General features: G+C 47.1%; 1 protein-coding gene and 1 long non-coding RNA gene across 2 annotated transcripts in view; both read left to right on the forward strand.

Annotated features, from left to right (window-relative positions):
* LOC115207542 (E3 ubiquitin-protein ligase PDZRN3-B-like) overlaps positions 1–12,813 on the forward strand; it is a 149,918-nt gene that overhangs the window by 60,071 nt on the left and 77,034 nt on the right. The window lies entirely within an intron of this gene.
* On the forward strand, positions 8,337–11,905 carry LOC115207544 (uncharacterized). Its single transcript, XR_003881024.1, has 2 exons — positions 8,337–9,836; positions 10,609–11,905. It is a non-coding gene; the product is annotated as an uncharacterized LOC115207544 (long non-coding RNA).

A 12,813-nucleotide genomic window follows, 5' to 3' on the forward strand; every position in this document is an offset into this window, starting at 1 on the left:
TTTTGGATACGCGTTGTTTTGACAGCCGTTTGAGTCGGGCTGCTTTAAAACACTGTGTGAATTGTTAGCGGTGAGCTCTCATTCCCCCACCTCTCTACCATGGAGCAATCCCGTGTGTCAGTCGATCCATGCCCCTGATTACTGGCACAAGCTGGTATCTCCTCTCTCCTCGCCATTGTGCTGCCATGACGAAAGGAACCATTTACTGCCAACAATTTAGCAGGAGCCGTATTGGCTTAGTGATAATAGAGACTTAACCTGTTTTAACTTACACCTTTGCATAATTCTGGCTAAAGAGTAACTTCCAGTGTGTCTGTAATAACTACCAGGCCAATAGCACCAGAGTAAACAGGCTGGCTGGCTGGGGAGAGCTCTAATCCTGCTGCGGGGGATACTTTGGGCTTCAGGGGGGAGGGGGAGAGGGAGGTAAACGTGGGTCTCCTCTGAGGAGAGAGAGGACTTCAAAAGAAAGGAGTGAGTCCGGGCCATAATGGCAGTGTTTGGGGTGAAAGCAGAAGCCGTGTCGATCAGAGGCGCCCGGGGCCACTAGGTCACTGGGAGGAGTGGGCTTGGACAGGCAGATCACTCAAACACACAGACTGATGCTCCCCTCGCCTGCTTATGTAAGGCAGCCTCTTCCTGGGAGTGTGGAGAAAGACGAGGTTGGGGAGCTGGTGATAGACGTACACTTTCTGTTCCAGGACTGGCAGAGGAAGAAAACATTACCTCCATCACAATAGAGACGAGAACCCAGTTGGGCTGAGGGACCGGAGGTACAGCACTGCGATTCCAGAGTGCACCTCTGATTTACCACTTCTTTATTTACCAATAAAAGCCAGGGAGTCTTGGTGTTAACTGAGTCAGGCAATTCTATCTTTGCTCTGGTTGTTTTGATTGACGTCAACAGTGTTCCACCACACATTAGCTTTGCTCTTACCGAATGTCCTGACAAGAAACAGATGCGTCACTCAGATGGGGAGAGAGACCATGGTTGGAGGGTATATTTAGGCCGCAGTATTAAACAGTGCGTCTGATCTGGGTTCTTTAAAGGGCCGGCCAGACATCCAACAGTTCTGGGTAGTAGCACACATCATGGAGTAGAGCCTCACTTTTTGCTCCAAAAATCATACACTTTGCCCAGACCACACATCCTGTAGTTGGTTTGCATATACGTTTGCTCTCTCTCTCTCTCTCTCTCTCTCTCTCTCTCTCTCTCTCTCTCTCTCTCTCTCTCTCTCTCTCTCTCGCTCTCGCTCTCGCTCTCGCTCTCGCTCTCGCTCTCTTTTTATACAGAACCAGAGAGGTCATATTCATCTTCACTGGCCTGTTACCTGAACACTCAATTTCATCAATATACAGCAGAGCAGAATCCTACAGCTGACACCCCTCTAGTATTTATAAACATCTCAGATCATACTGTAATATGCCATATATTATAAAATATTATTTGTTAAACGAAATATTCTCAAATTAGTATTTTTCTGCTAGGTCGACGTAAACAACATTTGCAGTGTCTCCTAACCTAATTTTGTTTATGCAGACCTCGCGAGGCTGCCAGTGCAGGGGCTGCTGGGTAGGAGGAGGGCTTGATGCTACGTAGCCCGCTGGCTGCCATGTTAAAACAAACTGTGGTAGTGTGGCTGTAGCTTGGCTGGGACTCGGTCAGGTCTTATAAATATAGGTCCTGTCTGTGCTTGTTTGTTCTGGGGAAAATGGGTGATGGGTGAGGTCGTATTGAAGGAAAACTCCACCCCAAAACTCTCTTTTGGTATTTGTTTCATTAGTCCATTGTTGATATAGTCCCAAAATGTTTGCATGTCAGCAATCAAGTTTTCAAGATATCTAACTTTCAAAATACAGGAATGTAGCAAGTATGGTGAATTTTGCATCATATGACGCTACGTTTTGAGTCATATGATGCAAAATGCATAATACCGGCTGTATTTCTGTATTTTGAAAGTTCGATATCTTGAGAACTTGTTTGCTGAAATGCAAACATTTTGGGACTATATCAACAATGGGCTAATGAAACGAATACCTTTGTTTTCCTTAAATACGACATCACCCATTTTCCCCAGAACAAACAAGCACAGACAGGACCTACAGTGGCAAGAAAAAGTATGTGAATCCTCTGGAATTACATGGATTTCTGTATAAATTGGTCATAAAATGTGATCTGATCTTCATCTAAGTCACAATAATAGACAATCAAAGGTTGTTTTAATTAATAACACACCAATTATTATATGTTTCATGTCGATATTGAACACATCATTTAAACATTCACACTGTAGGTTGGAAAAAGTATGTGAAACCCTAGGCTAAATACTTCTCCAAAAGCTAATTGGAGTCAGGAGTCAGCTAACCTGGAGTCTAATCAATCAGACAAGATTGGAGATGTTCGTTAGAGCTGCCCTGCCCTATAAAAAACAATCACAAAATTTGAGTTTGCTATTCACAAAAAGCATTTCCTGATGTGAACCATGCCTCAAACAAAGGAGATCTCAAAAAACCTAAAATGATGAATTGTTGACTTGTATAAAGCCGGAAAGGGTTACAAAAGTATCTCTAAAAGCCTTGATGTTCATCAGTCCACGTTAAGACAAATTGTCTATAAATGGAGAAAGTTCAGCACTGTTGCTACTCTCACTAGGAGTGGTCGTCCTGAAAAGATGACTGCAAGAGTACATTGCAGAATGCTCAATGAGGTTAAGAAGGATCCAGGAGTGTCTGCTAAAGACTTCCAGAAATCTCTGGAACATGCTAACATCTCTGTTGACGAGTCCACGATACGTAAAACACTAAACAAGAATGGTGTTCATTGGAGGACACTACGGAAGATGCCACTGCTGTCCAAAAAATACATTGCTGCACATTTGAAGTTCACAAAAGAGCACCTGGATGTTCCACAGCGCTACTGGCAAAATATTCTGTGGACAGATTAAATTAAAGTTGAGTTGTTTGGAAGGAACACACAACACTAACACCAACATCAAAACCTCATAAAGTATGATGGAGGGAGCATCATGGTTTGGTGCTGCTTTGCTGCCTCAGCGCCTGGACAGCTTGCTCTCATCAACGGAAAAATTAATTCCCATGTTTATCAAGACATTTTGCAGGAGAATGTAAGGCTATCTGTCCGCCAATTGAAGCTCAACAGAAGTTGGGTGATGCAACAGGACAACGACCCAAAACACAGAATTAAATCAACAACAAAATGGCTTCAATAGAAGAAAATACGCCTTCTGGAGTGGCCCAGTCAGAGTCCTGACCTCAAACCAATTGAGATGCTGTGGCATGACCTCAAGAGAGCAGTTCACACCAGACATCCCAAGAATATTGTTGAACTGAAACAGTTTTGTAAAGAGGAATGGTCCAAAATTCTTCCTGACCGTTGTGCAGGTCTGATCCGCAACTACAGAAAACATTTGGTTGAGGCTATTGCTGCCAAAGGAGGGTCTACCAGTTATTAAATCTAAGAGTTCAGATACTTTTTCCACCCTGCACTTTGAATGTTGACACTGTGTGTTCAATAAAGACATGAAAATGTATAATTGTTTGTGTGTTATTAGTTTAAGCAGACTGTGTTTGTCTATTGTTGTGACTTAGATGAAGATCAGATCAAATTTTAGGACCAATTTATGCAGAAATCCAGGTAATTCCAAAGGGTTCACATACTTTTTCTTGCCACTGTGTATTTATAAGACCTGACCCAGTCCCAGCCAAGCTACAGCCACACTACCACAGTTTGTTTTAACATGGCAGCCAGCAGGCTACGTAGAATCAAGCAAACCCCCCCCCCCTCACCAATGCCATCTGCTGCCATCATGGGCACAGTTTATCCTGAGAAAACCTCCCTCTTTTCCACTCTCTATATCTCTGAATCCCTCTATCTCTTTCTCTCTTTGAATCCCACAATCATCCTCCAGTAGCAGCACATATGGCCAGCCTGGGGGGGGGAAGGATGATCAGCTGAGATGACGAGGGGTTAGGGTTAGTCAGGACAACACAGATTACAGCAACTCCCACTGTTGATGAGTAAGGTCCCGTTGATGGAGGGAATACAGGGAGTTGAGCTGGCTTTCCAAGCACTAGATTCTGGATGGAATAGGAAGTGATAGACAAGGACTATTTTAAGATTCACTGACAGCACTGTCAATTGGTTCGTCCTCCTCACATTTGACTGCTCCATTGAAAATTAAATAGCTGGTGAAGCTACTAGGACAGCCAAAATGGAATAGAAAGAAGGGTTTAATTTCTGTTGAATAGAATGATTTTACATGAATGATGTCAATTTAGGATGGGTTATTTTTAAGCATTGACAACTGAAAGAAGTGCCCCAATGCAAAGCAGTAGTGAAAGAAATAGCTAGCTAACCCAGCAGTTTCTGTGCTGTAGCTGTTCCATTAATAACTCAACTGCCACAGCTGGAGGAAATAAATCCCCTCCAGAACATTCTCTATCCCCCCCAGAGACTACCCTGTGACTCATACCAGTTGGCATTAGTTTTACAGAAGGTTGGGATTGAAAACAACTGGCTTTGCCCTATATAAGAAAGCGGGAAAACGCTTGAAATCAGATGGGAGTTGCATTAAAAGATAAGAAGAAGGGATAGGGAAGGAGATGGAAGGGTTACACGAGAGTATAGAAGAGGACAGGGAAGAGAAAAGCAGTAGAGAGGAGGGTAGGACAGTAAAGTGGGGGTGGGTTGGTGAGTCTCATACTGTACGGTCGTGGCCAAAAGTTTTGAGAATGACACAAATATGAATTTTCACAAAGTCCGCTGCCTCCGTTTGTATAATGGCAATTTGCATATACTCCAGAATGTTATGAAGAGTGATCAGATGAATTGCAAGGAATTGCAAAGTCCCTCTTTGCCATGCAAATCCCCCAAAAAACATTTCCACTGCATTTCAGCCTTGCCACAAATGGACCAGCTGACATCATGTGTGAGTGTTGACGAGGACAAGGCTGGAGATCACTCTGTCATGTTGATTGAGTTCGAATAACAGACTGGAAGCTTCAAAAGGAGGGTGGTGCTTGGAATCATTGTTCTTCCTCTGTCAACCATGGTTACCTGCAAGGAAACACGTGCCGTCATCATTGCTTTGCACAAAAAGGGCTTCACAGGCAAGGATATTGCTGCCAGTAAGATTGCACCTAAATCAACCATTTAAGAACTTCAAGGAGAGCGGTTCAATTGTTGTGAAGAAGGCTTCAGGGCACCCAAGAAAGTCCAGAAAGCGCCAGGACCATCTCCTAAAGTTGATTCAGCTGCGGGATCGGGGCACCACCAGCACAGAGCTTGCTCAGGAATGGCAGCAGGTAGGTGTGAGTGCATCTGCACGAACAATGAGGCGAAGACTTTTGGAGGATGGCCTGGTGTCAAGAAGGGCAGCAAAAAAGCCACTTCTCTCCAGGAAAAACATCAGGGACAGACTGATATTCTGCAAAAGGTACAGGGATTGGACTGCTGAGGACTGGGGTGAAGTCATTTTCTCTGATGAATCCCATTTCCGATTGTTTGGGGCATCCGGGAAAAAAGCTTGTCCGGAGAAGACAAGGTGATCGCTACCATCAGTCCTGTGTCATGTCAACAGTAAAGCATCCTGAGACCATTCATGTGTGGGGTTGCTTCTCAGCCAAGGGAGTGGGCTCACTCACAATTTTGCCTAAGAACACAGCCATGAATAAAGAATGATACCAACACATCCTCCGAGAACAACTTCTCCCAACCATCCAGGAACAGTTTGGTGATGAACAATGCCTTTTCCAGCATGATGGAGCACCTTGCCATAAGGCAAAAGGGATAACTGAGTGGCCCGGGGAACAAAACATCAATATTTTGGGTCCATGACCAGCACACTCCCCAGACCTTAATCCCATTGAGAACTTGTGGTCAATCCTCAAGAGTTGGGTAGACAAACAACAACCCACAAATTCTGACAAACTCCAAGCATTGATTATGCAAGAATGGGCTGCCATCAGTCAGGATGTGGCCCAGAAGTTAATTGACAGCATGCCAGGGCGGATTGCAGAGGTCTTGAAAAAGAAGGGTCAACACTGCAAATATTGTCTCTTTGCATCAACTTCATGAAATTGTCAATAAAAGCCTTTGACACTTATGAAATGCTTGTAATTGTACACTGCTCAAAAAAATAAAGGGAACACTTAAACAACACAATGTAACTCCAAGTCAATCACACTTCTGTGAAATCAAACTGTCCACTTAGGAAGCAACACTGATTGACAATACATTTCACATTCTGTTGTGCAAATGGAATAGACAACAGGTGGAAATTATAGGCAATTAGCAAGACACCCCCAATAAAGGAGTGGTTCTGCAGGTGGGGACCACAGACCACTTCTCAGTTCCTATGCTTCCTGGCTGATGTTTTGGTCACTTTTGAATGCTGGCGGTGCTTTCACTCTAGTGGTAGCATGAGACGGAGTCTACAACCCACACAAGTGGCTCAGGTAGTGCAGCTCATCCAGGATGGCACATCAATGCGAGCTGTGGCAAGAAGGTTTGCTGTGTCTGTCAGCGTAGTGTCCAGAGCATGGAGGCGCTACCAGGAGACAGGCCAGTACATCAGGAGACGTGGAGGAGGCCGTAGGAGGGCAACAACCCAGCAGCATGACCGCTACCTCCGCCTTTGTGCAAGGAGGAGCAGGAGGAGCACTGCCAGAGCCCTGCAAAATGACCTCCAGCAGGCCACAAATGTGCATGTGTCTGCTCAAACGATCAGAAACAGACTCCATGAGGGTGGTATGAGAGCCCGACGTCCACAGGTGGGGGTTGTGCTTGCAGCCCAACACCGTGCAGGACGTTTGGCATTTGCCAGAGAACACCAAGATTGGCAAATTCACCACTGGCGCTCTGTGCTCTTCACAGATGAAAGCAGGTTCACACTGAGCACGTGACAGAGTCTGGAGACTCCGTGGAGAACGTTCTGCTGCCTGCAACATCCTCCAGCACGACCGGTTTGGCGGTGGGTCAGTCATGGTGTGGGGTGGCATTTATTTGGGGGGCCGCACAGCCCTCCATGTGCTCGCCAGAGGTAGCCTGACTGCCATTAGGTACCGAGATGAGATCCTCAGACCCCTTGTGAGACCATATGCTGGTGCGGTTGGACCTGGGTTCCTCCTAATGCAAGACAATGCTAGACCTCATGTGGCTATAGTGTGTCAGCAGATCCTACAGGAGGAAGGCATTGATGCTATGAACTGGCCCGCCCGTTCCCCAGACCTGAATCCAATTGAGCACATCTGGGATATCATGTCTCGCTCCATCCACCAACGCCACGTTGCACCACAGACTGTCCAGGAGTTGGCGGATGCTTTAGTCCAGGTCTGGGAGGAGATCCCTCAGGAGACCATCCGCCACCTCATCAGGAGCATGCCCAGGCGTTGTAGGGAGGTCATACCCCTACAACTCATCCAGAACGCCGCAGCCCGTCTGGTGTTCAACCTTCCCAAGTTCTCTCTCGTCACCCCGCTCCTCCGCTCTCTCCACTGGCTTCCAGTTGAAGCTCGCATCCGCTACAAGTCCATGCTGCTTGCCTACGGAGCTGTGAGGGGAACGGCACCTCCGTACCTTCAGGCTCTGATCAGGCCCTACACCCAAACAAGGGCACTGCGTTCATCCACCTCTGGCCTGCTCGCCTCCCTACCTCTGAGGAAGCACAGCTCCCGCTCAGCCCAGTCAAAACTGTTCGCTGCTCTGGCACCCCAATGGTGGAACAAGCTCCCTCACGACGCCAGGACAGCGGAGTCAATCACCACCTTCCGGAAACACCTGAAACCCCACCTCTTTAAGGAATACCTGGGATAGGATAAAGTAATCCTTCTACCCCCCCCCCCCCCCCCGAAAGATTTAGATGCACTATTGTAAAGTGGTTGTTCCACTGGATATCTTAAGGTGAATGCACCAATTTGTAAGTCGCTCTGGATAAGAGCGTCTGCTAAATGACTTAAATGTAAATGTAATACCGGCACGTGGAGGCAACACACACTACTGAGCCTCATTTTGACTTGTTTTAAGGACATTACATCAAAGTTGGATCAGCCTGTAGTGTGGTTTTCCAGTTTAATTTTAAGTGTGACTCCAAATCCAGACCTCCATGGGTTGGTAAATTGGATTTCCATTGATTATTTTTGTGTGATTTTGTTGTCAGCACATTCAACTATGTAAAGAAAAAAGTATTTAAGAAGATTATTTATTTCATTCAGATCTAGGATGTGTTGTTTAAGTGTTCCCTTTATTTTTTTGAGCAGTATACTTCTGTATTCCATATTAACATCTGACAAAAATATCTAAAGACAGTGAAGCAGCAAACTTTGTGGAAATTAATATTTGTCTCATTCTCAAAACTTTTGGCCACAAATGTATGTTTTGAGCCTGCCTTTAGTTACATCCTGTGTGTGCATGTGCTTGTGTAATGCCGCAGCCTGCGTGTTTGTGCCATGTCAGATATGTCTGTCAGTGACATTCTGCTCAGTTTCTAAGACAAGCCTCCAACCTCGGCATGGACTTTACCTTTCTATCTCTGGTTATTACCTCTCTCCTGCTGCTAGCTTTATCGCTCTCTGTTTTTTCCTGTTTCAGGTTTCTTTTCAATTACATTTGCGTTTCATCACTTTGGAGTTCAGATGTTTTTCTCTCGCCCCATGTCCTTAGCTTGTTCTTTCAACATCCACACGTAAAACCAGATTTTCTGTGGGGGGTGTATTATGGTTTTCGACACTGTTTCATTTAAATCCTTTTTTAATGTCTGAGCGTTTTCTGATCTTTTCTCCATGCAAGGTTATCCCTCTTAGTAAAAAAAATCTCTGCTCTCTTCTGTTAGTCTGTATAACACAGAACCCTGGCCCTCCCCCTCTATGCACCTCCACCTTCCCCAGCCTGGGCAGATTGACATAAAGTGTTGTCAACTTTTTTCTAAAGGCAGAAATAATCTGATTGGTTTAGGGCAGAACAAATCTGATTGGTTTCTGAAAGGTCAATGGGAGGAGTTTAACAGATTACACAATTTTTGGAAACATGGCAGAGGTTTGATAATCTTGTAAATAAAACTTTGACTTACAAGTTGAAACATTTTGAAGTCATTATTGTGTTGCAGTAGTCAGACAAATGTGACAATATCTCTACAATCTCTACAATTGGAAGCAAAGAGTAAAATGTAGCAAACTAGCAGCAACATGCTAAGCTAATCAGAGCAAGCAAGCTACCTAAGCATGTATCAACCAATTAGCTACTCATGTTGAACGAATAAATAGAACAGAGTAGAAGAGGGAGGAGAGGGGGGAGGAGAGGGGGAAGGGAGGGAGGAGAGGAGGGGAATGCCTTTTATTCAGCCTGACTGATCTGACTTCAAAAGGTGGCCGAGGCAGCACCAGGTATCATTTATTTCATTAGCAGGAGCTTTGTGCTAATCTGTGGGGGCACACCTGACAGCCCCTCAGATCGGGGAGTAAATGCTGTGTAATCTGTGTATAAAGGAGGCTTAATCCCTGGCTTCGGGGTCGCATACTGTACTCCTGCACTGCTACCTGGTCCAGGATCAGCTCCGGAGCTTGTTAATTTGTTAATCAGAGCCAGGTTGGAGCCAGGGCCATGTGTGGATCAGAGGAAGAGCAGGGTCAGGAGCTGACATCCTGACTACCACACACAGAGGGAGGAAGAGCAGAGTCAGGAGCTGACATCCTGACTACCACACACAGAGGGAGGAAGAGCAGGGTCAGGAGCTGACATCCTGACTACCACACACAGAGGGAGGAAGAGCAGAGTCAGGAGCTGACATCCTGACTACCACACACAGAGGGAGGAAGAGCAGGTTCAGGAGCTGACATCCTGACTACCACACACATAGGTAGGAAGAGCAGGGTCAGGAGCTGACATCCTGACTACCACACACAGAGGAAGGAAGAGCAGGGTCAGGAGCTGACATCCTGACTACCACACACATAGGGAGGAAGAGCAGGGTCAGGAGCTGACATCCTGACTACCACACACAGAGGAAGAGCAGGGTCAGGGGCTGATATCCTGACTACCACACACAGAGGGAGGAAGAGCAGGGTCGGGAGCTGACATCCTGACTACCACACACAGAGGGAGGAAGAGCAGGGTCAGGAGCTGACATCCTGACTACCACACACAGAGGGAGGAAGAGCAGGGTCAGGAGCTGACATCCTGACTACCACACACAGAGGGAGGAAGAGCAGGGTCAGGAGCTGACATCCTGACTACCACACACAGAGGGAGGAAGAGCAGGGTCAGGAGCTGACATCTTGACTACCACACACAGAGGGAGGAAGAGCAGAGTCAGGAGCTGACATCCTGACTACCACACACAGAGGAAGAGCAGGGTCAGGGGCTGATATCCTGACTACCACACACAGAGGGAGGAAGAGCAGAGTCAGGGGCTGATATCCTGACTACCACACACAGAGGGAGGAAGAGCAGGGTCAGGAGCTGACATCCTGACTACCACACACAGAGGGAGGAAGAGCAGGGTCAGGAGCTGGCATCCTGACTATCACACACAGAGGGAGGAAGAGCAGGGTCAGGAGCTGACATCCTGACTACCACACACAGAGGAAGAGCAGGGTCAGGAGCTGACATCCTGACTACCACACACAGAGGGAGGAAGAGCAGGGTCAGGAGCTGACATCCTGACTACCACACATCGAGGGAGGAAGAGCAGGGTCAGGAGCTGACATCCTGACTACCACACACAGAGGGAGGAAGAGCAGGGTCAGGAGCTGACATCCTGACTACCACACACAGAGGAAGAGCAGGGTCAGGGGCTGATATCCTGACTACCACACACAGAGGGAGGAAGAGCAGGGTCAGGAGCTGACATCCTGACTACCACACACAGAGGGAGGAAGAGCAGGGTCAGGAGCTGACATCCTGACTACCACACACAGAGGGAGGAAGAGCAGGGTCAGGAGCTGACATCCTGACTACCACACACAGAGGGAGGAAGAGCAGGGTCAGGAGCTGACATCCTGACTACCACACACAGAGGGAGGAAGAGCAGGGTCAGGAGCTGACATCTTGACTACCACACACAGAGGGAGGAAGAGCAGAGTCAGGAGCTGACATCCTGACTACCACACACAGAGGAAGAGCAGGGTCAGGGGCTGATATCCTGACTACCACACACAGAGGGAGGAAGAGCAGAGTCAGGGGCTGATATCCTGACTACCACACACAGAGGGAGGAAGAGCAGGGTCAGGAGCTGACATCCTGACTACCACACACAGAGGGAGGAAGAGCAGGGTCAGGAGCTGACATCCTGACTACCACACACAGAGGGAGGAAGAGCAGGGTCAGGGGCTGATATCCTGACTACCACACACAGTGGGAGGAAGAGCAGAGTCAGGGGCTGATATCCTGACTACCACACACAGAGGGAGGAAGAGCAGGGTCAGGAGCTGACATCCTGACTACCACACACAGAGGGAGGAAGAGCAGGGTCAGGAGCTGACATCCTGACTACCACACACAGAGGGAGGAAGAGCAGGGTCAGGAGCTGACATCTTGACTACCACACACAGAGGGAGGAAGAGCAGAGTCAGGGGCTGATATCCTGACTACCACACAGAGGGAGGAAGAGCAGGGTCAGGAGCTGACATCCTGACTACCACACACAGAGGGAGGAAGAGCAGGGTCAGGAGCTGACATCCTGACTACCACACACAGAGGGAGGAAGAGCAGGGTCAGGAGCTGATATCCTGACTACCACACACAGAGGGAGGAAGAGCAGAGTCAGGGGCTGATATCCTGACTACCACACACAGAGGGAGGAAGAGCAGGGTCAGGAGCTGACATCCTGACTACCACACACAGAGGGAGGAAGAGCAGGGTCAGGAGCTGACATCCTGACTACCACACACAGAGGGAGGAAGAGCAGGGTCAGGAGCTGATATCCTGACTACCACACACAGAGGGAGGAAGAGCAGGGTCAGGGGCTGACATCCTGACTACCACACTCAGAGGGAGAGGGAGGCTGTGTAGGGCGAGCATGGGTAGTTGACCTACCCCTTGTCTTTGACTTCCACAGGGTAATGCACAATAAATGGCAGTTTGGGAGTTTGCAAAAACTGTTGAAAGTAAATTCCATAGCTCTATTAAGACAATGATGTAACTGTAAGACCGATATATGAATGATGACCAGGGACAATGTGACTCTCTATTACAAGAATTCACTGTTTAAAAGCCGAGTACAACAACTTAGGGAAAGGTAAAATGATAAAACATTCCACTGCACTGTTGGAGCTAGTAACATAACGGTATTGCTGCACTTGCTATAACACCTGCAAATCTGTGTACGTGACCGATAAACTTTGATTTGATGTGATGAGCGTGGCACCTGCTGTCACTCCAATCTCAAGACTCCCCCAATTACCCAGCAACCTCTGCTCTTCTGTTAAACTGTAGAAGAACATATCAAAATAAAAGTCACATGCTGTTCCCGCAGTAAAGGTCCCACATTACTATAAAGCCATGTGGAATAGAAATACAGTCTTTAGTAAAGCAGAGCTGTAGTAAAGCAGAGCTGTAGATAAATTGTTTATTCACTGTGTATCTTCTGTGGCCTAAACATTGATTCCTGCCCCCTACTGTAGCTCAATTTCTGGTAAGCTCATTGGGTGGCTAAGCATACAAATAGCCCATTAGCAGCCAATCAGGAAGCCTCCAGAGATGGGGATTCAGAATAGTAATCTAATCCCCTCCCCAACATAAATTCTACAACATTATTCTATGGTTATTACAATGTCATGACTCTAGGAGTTCATTTCAGT

This window comes from Salmo trutta, chromosome 14 (genome assembly GCF_901001165.1).
Source record: "Salmo trutta chromosome 14, fSalTru1.1, whole genome shotgun sequence".
NCBI classification, from domain to species: domain Eukaryota; kingdom Metazoa; phylum Chordata; class Actinopteri; order Salmoniformes; family Salmonidae; genus Salmo; species Salmo trutta.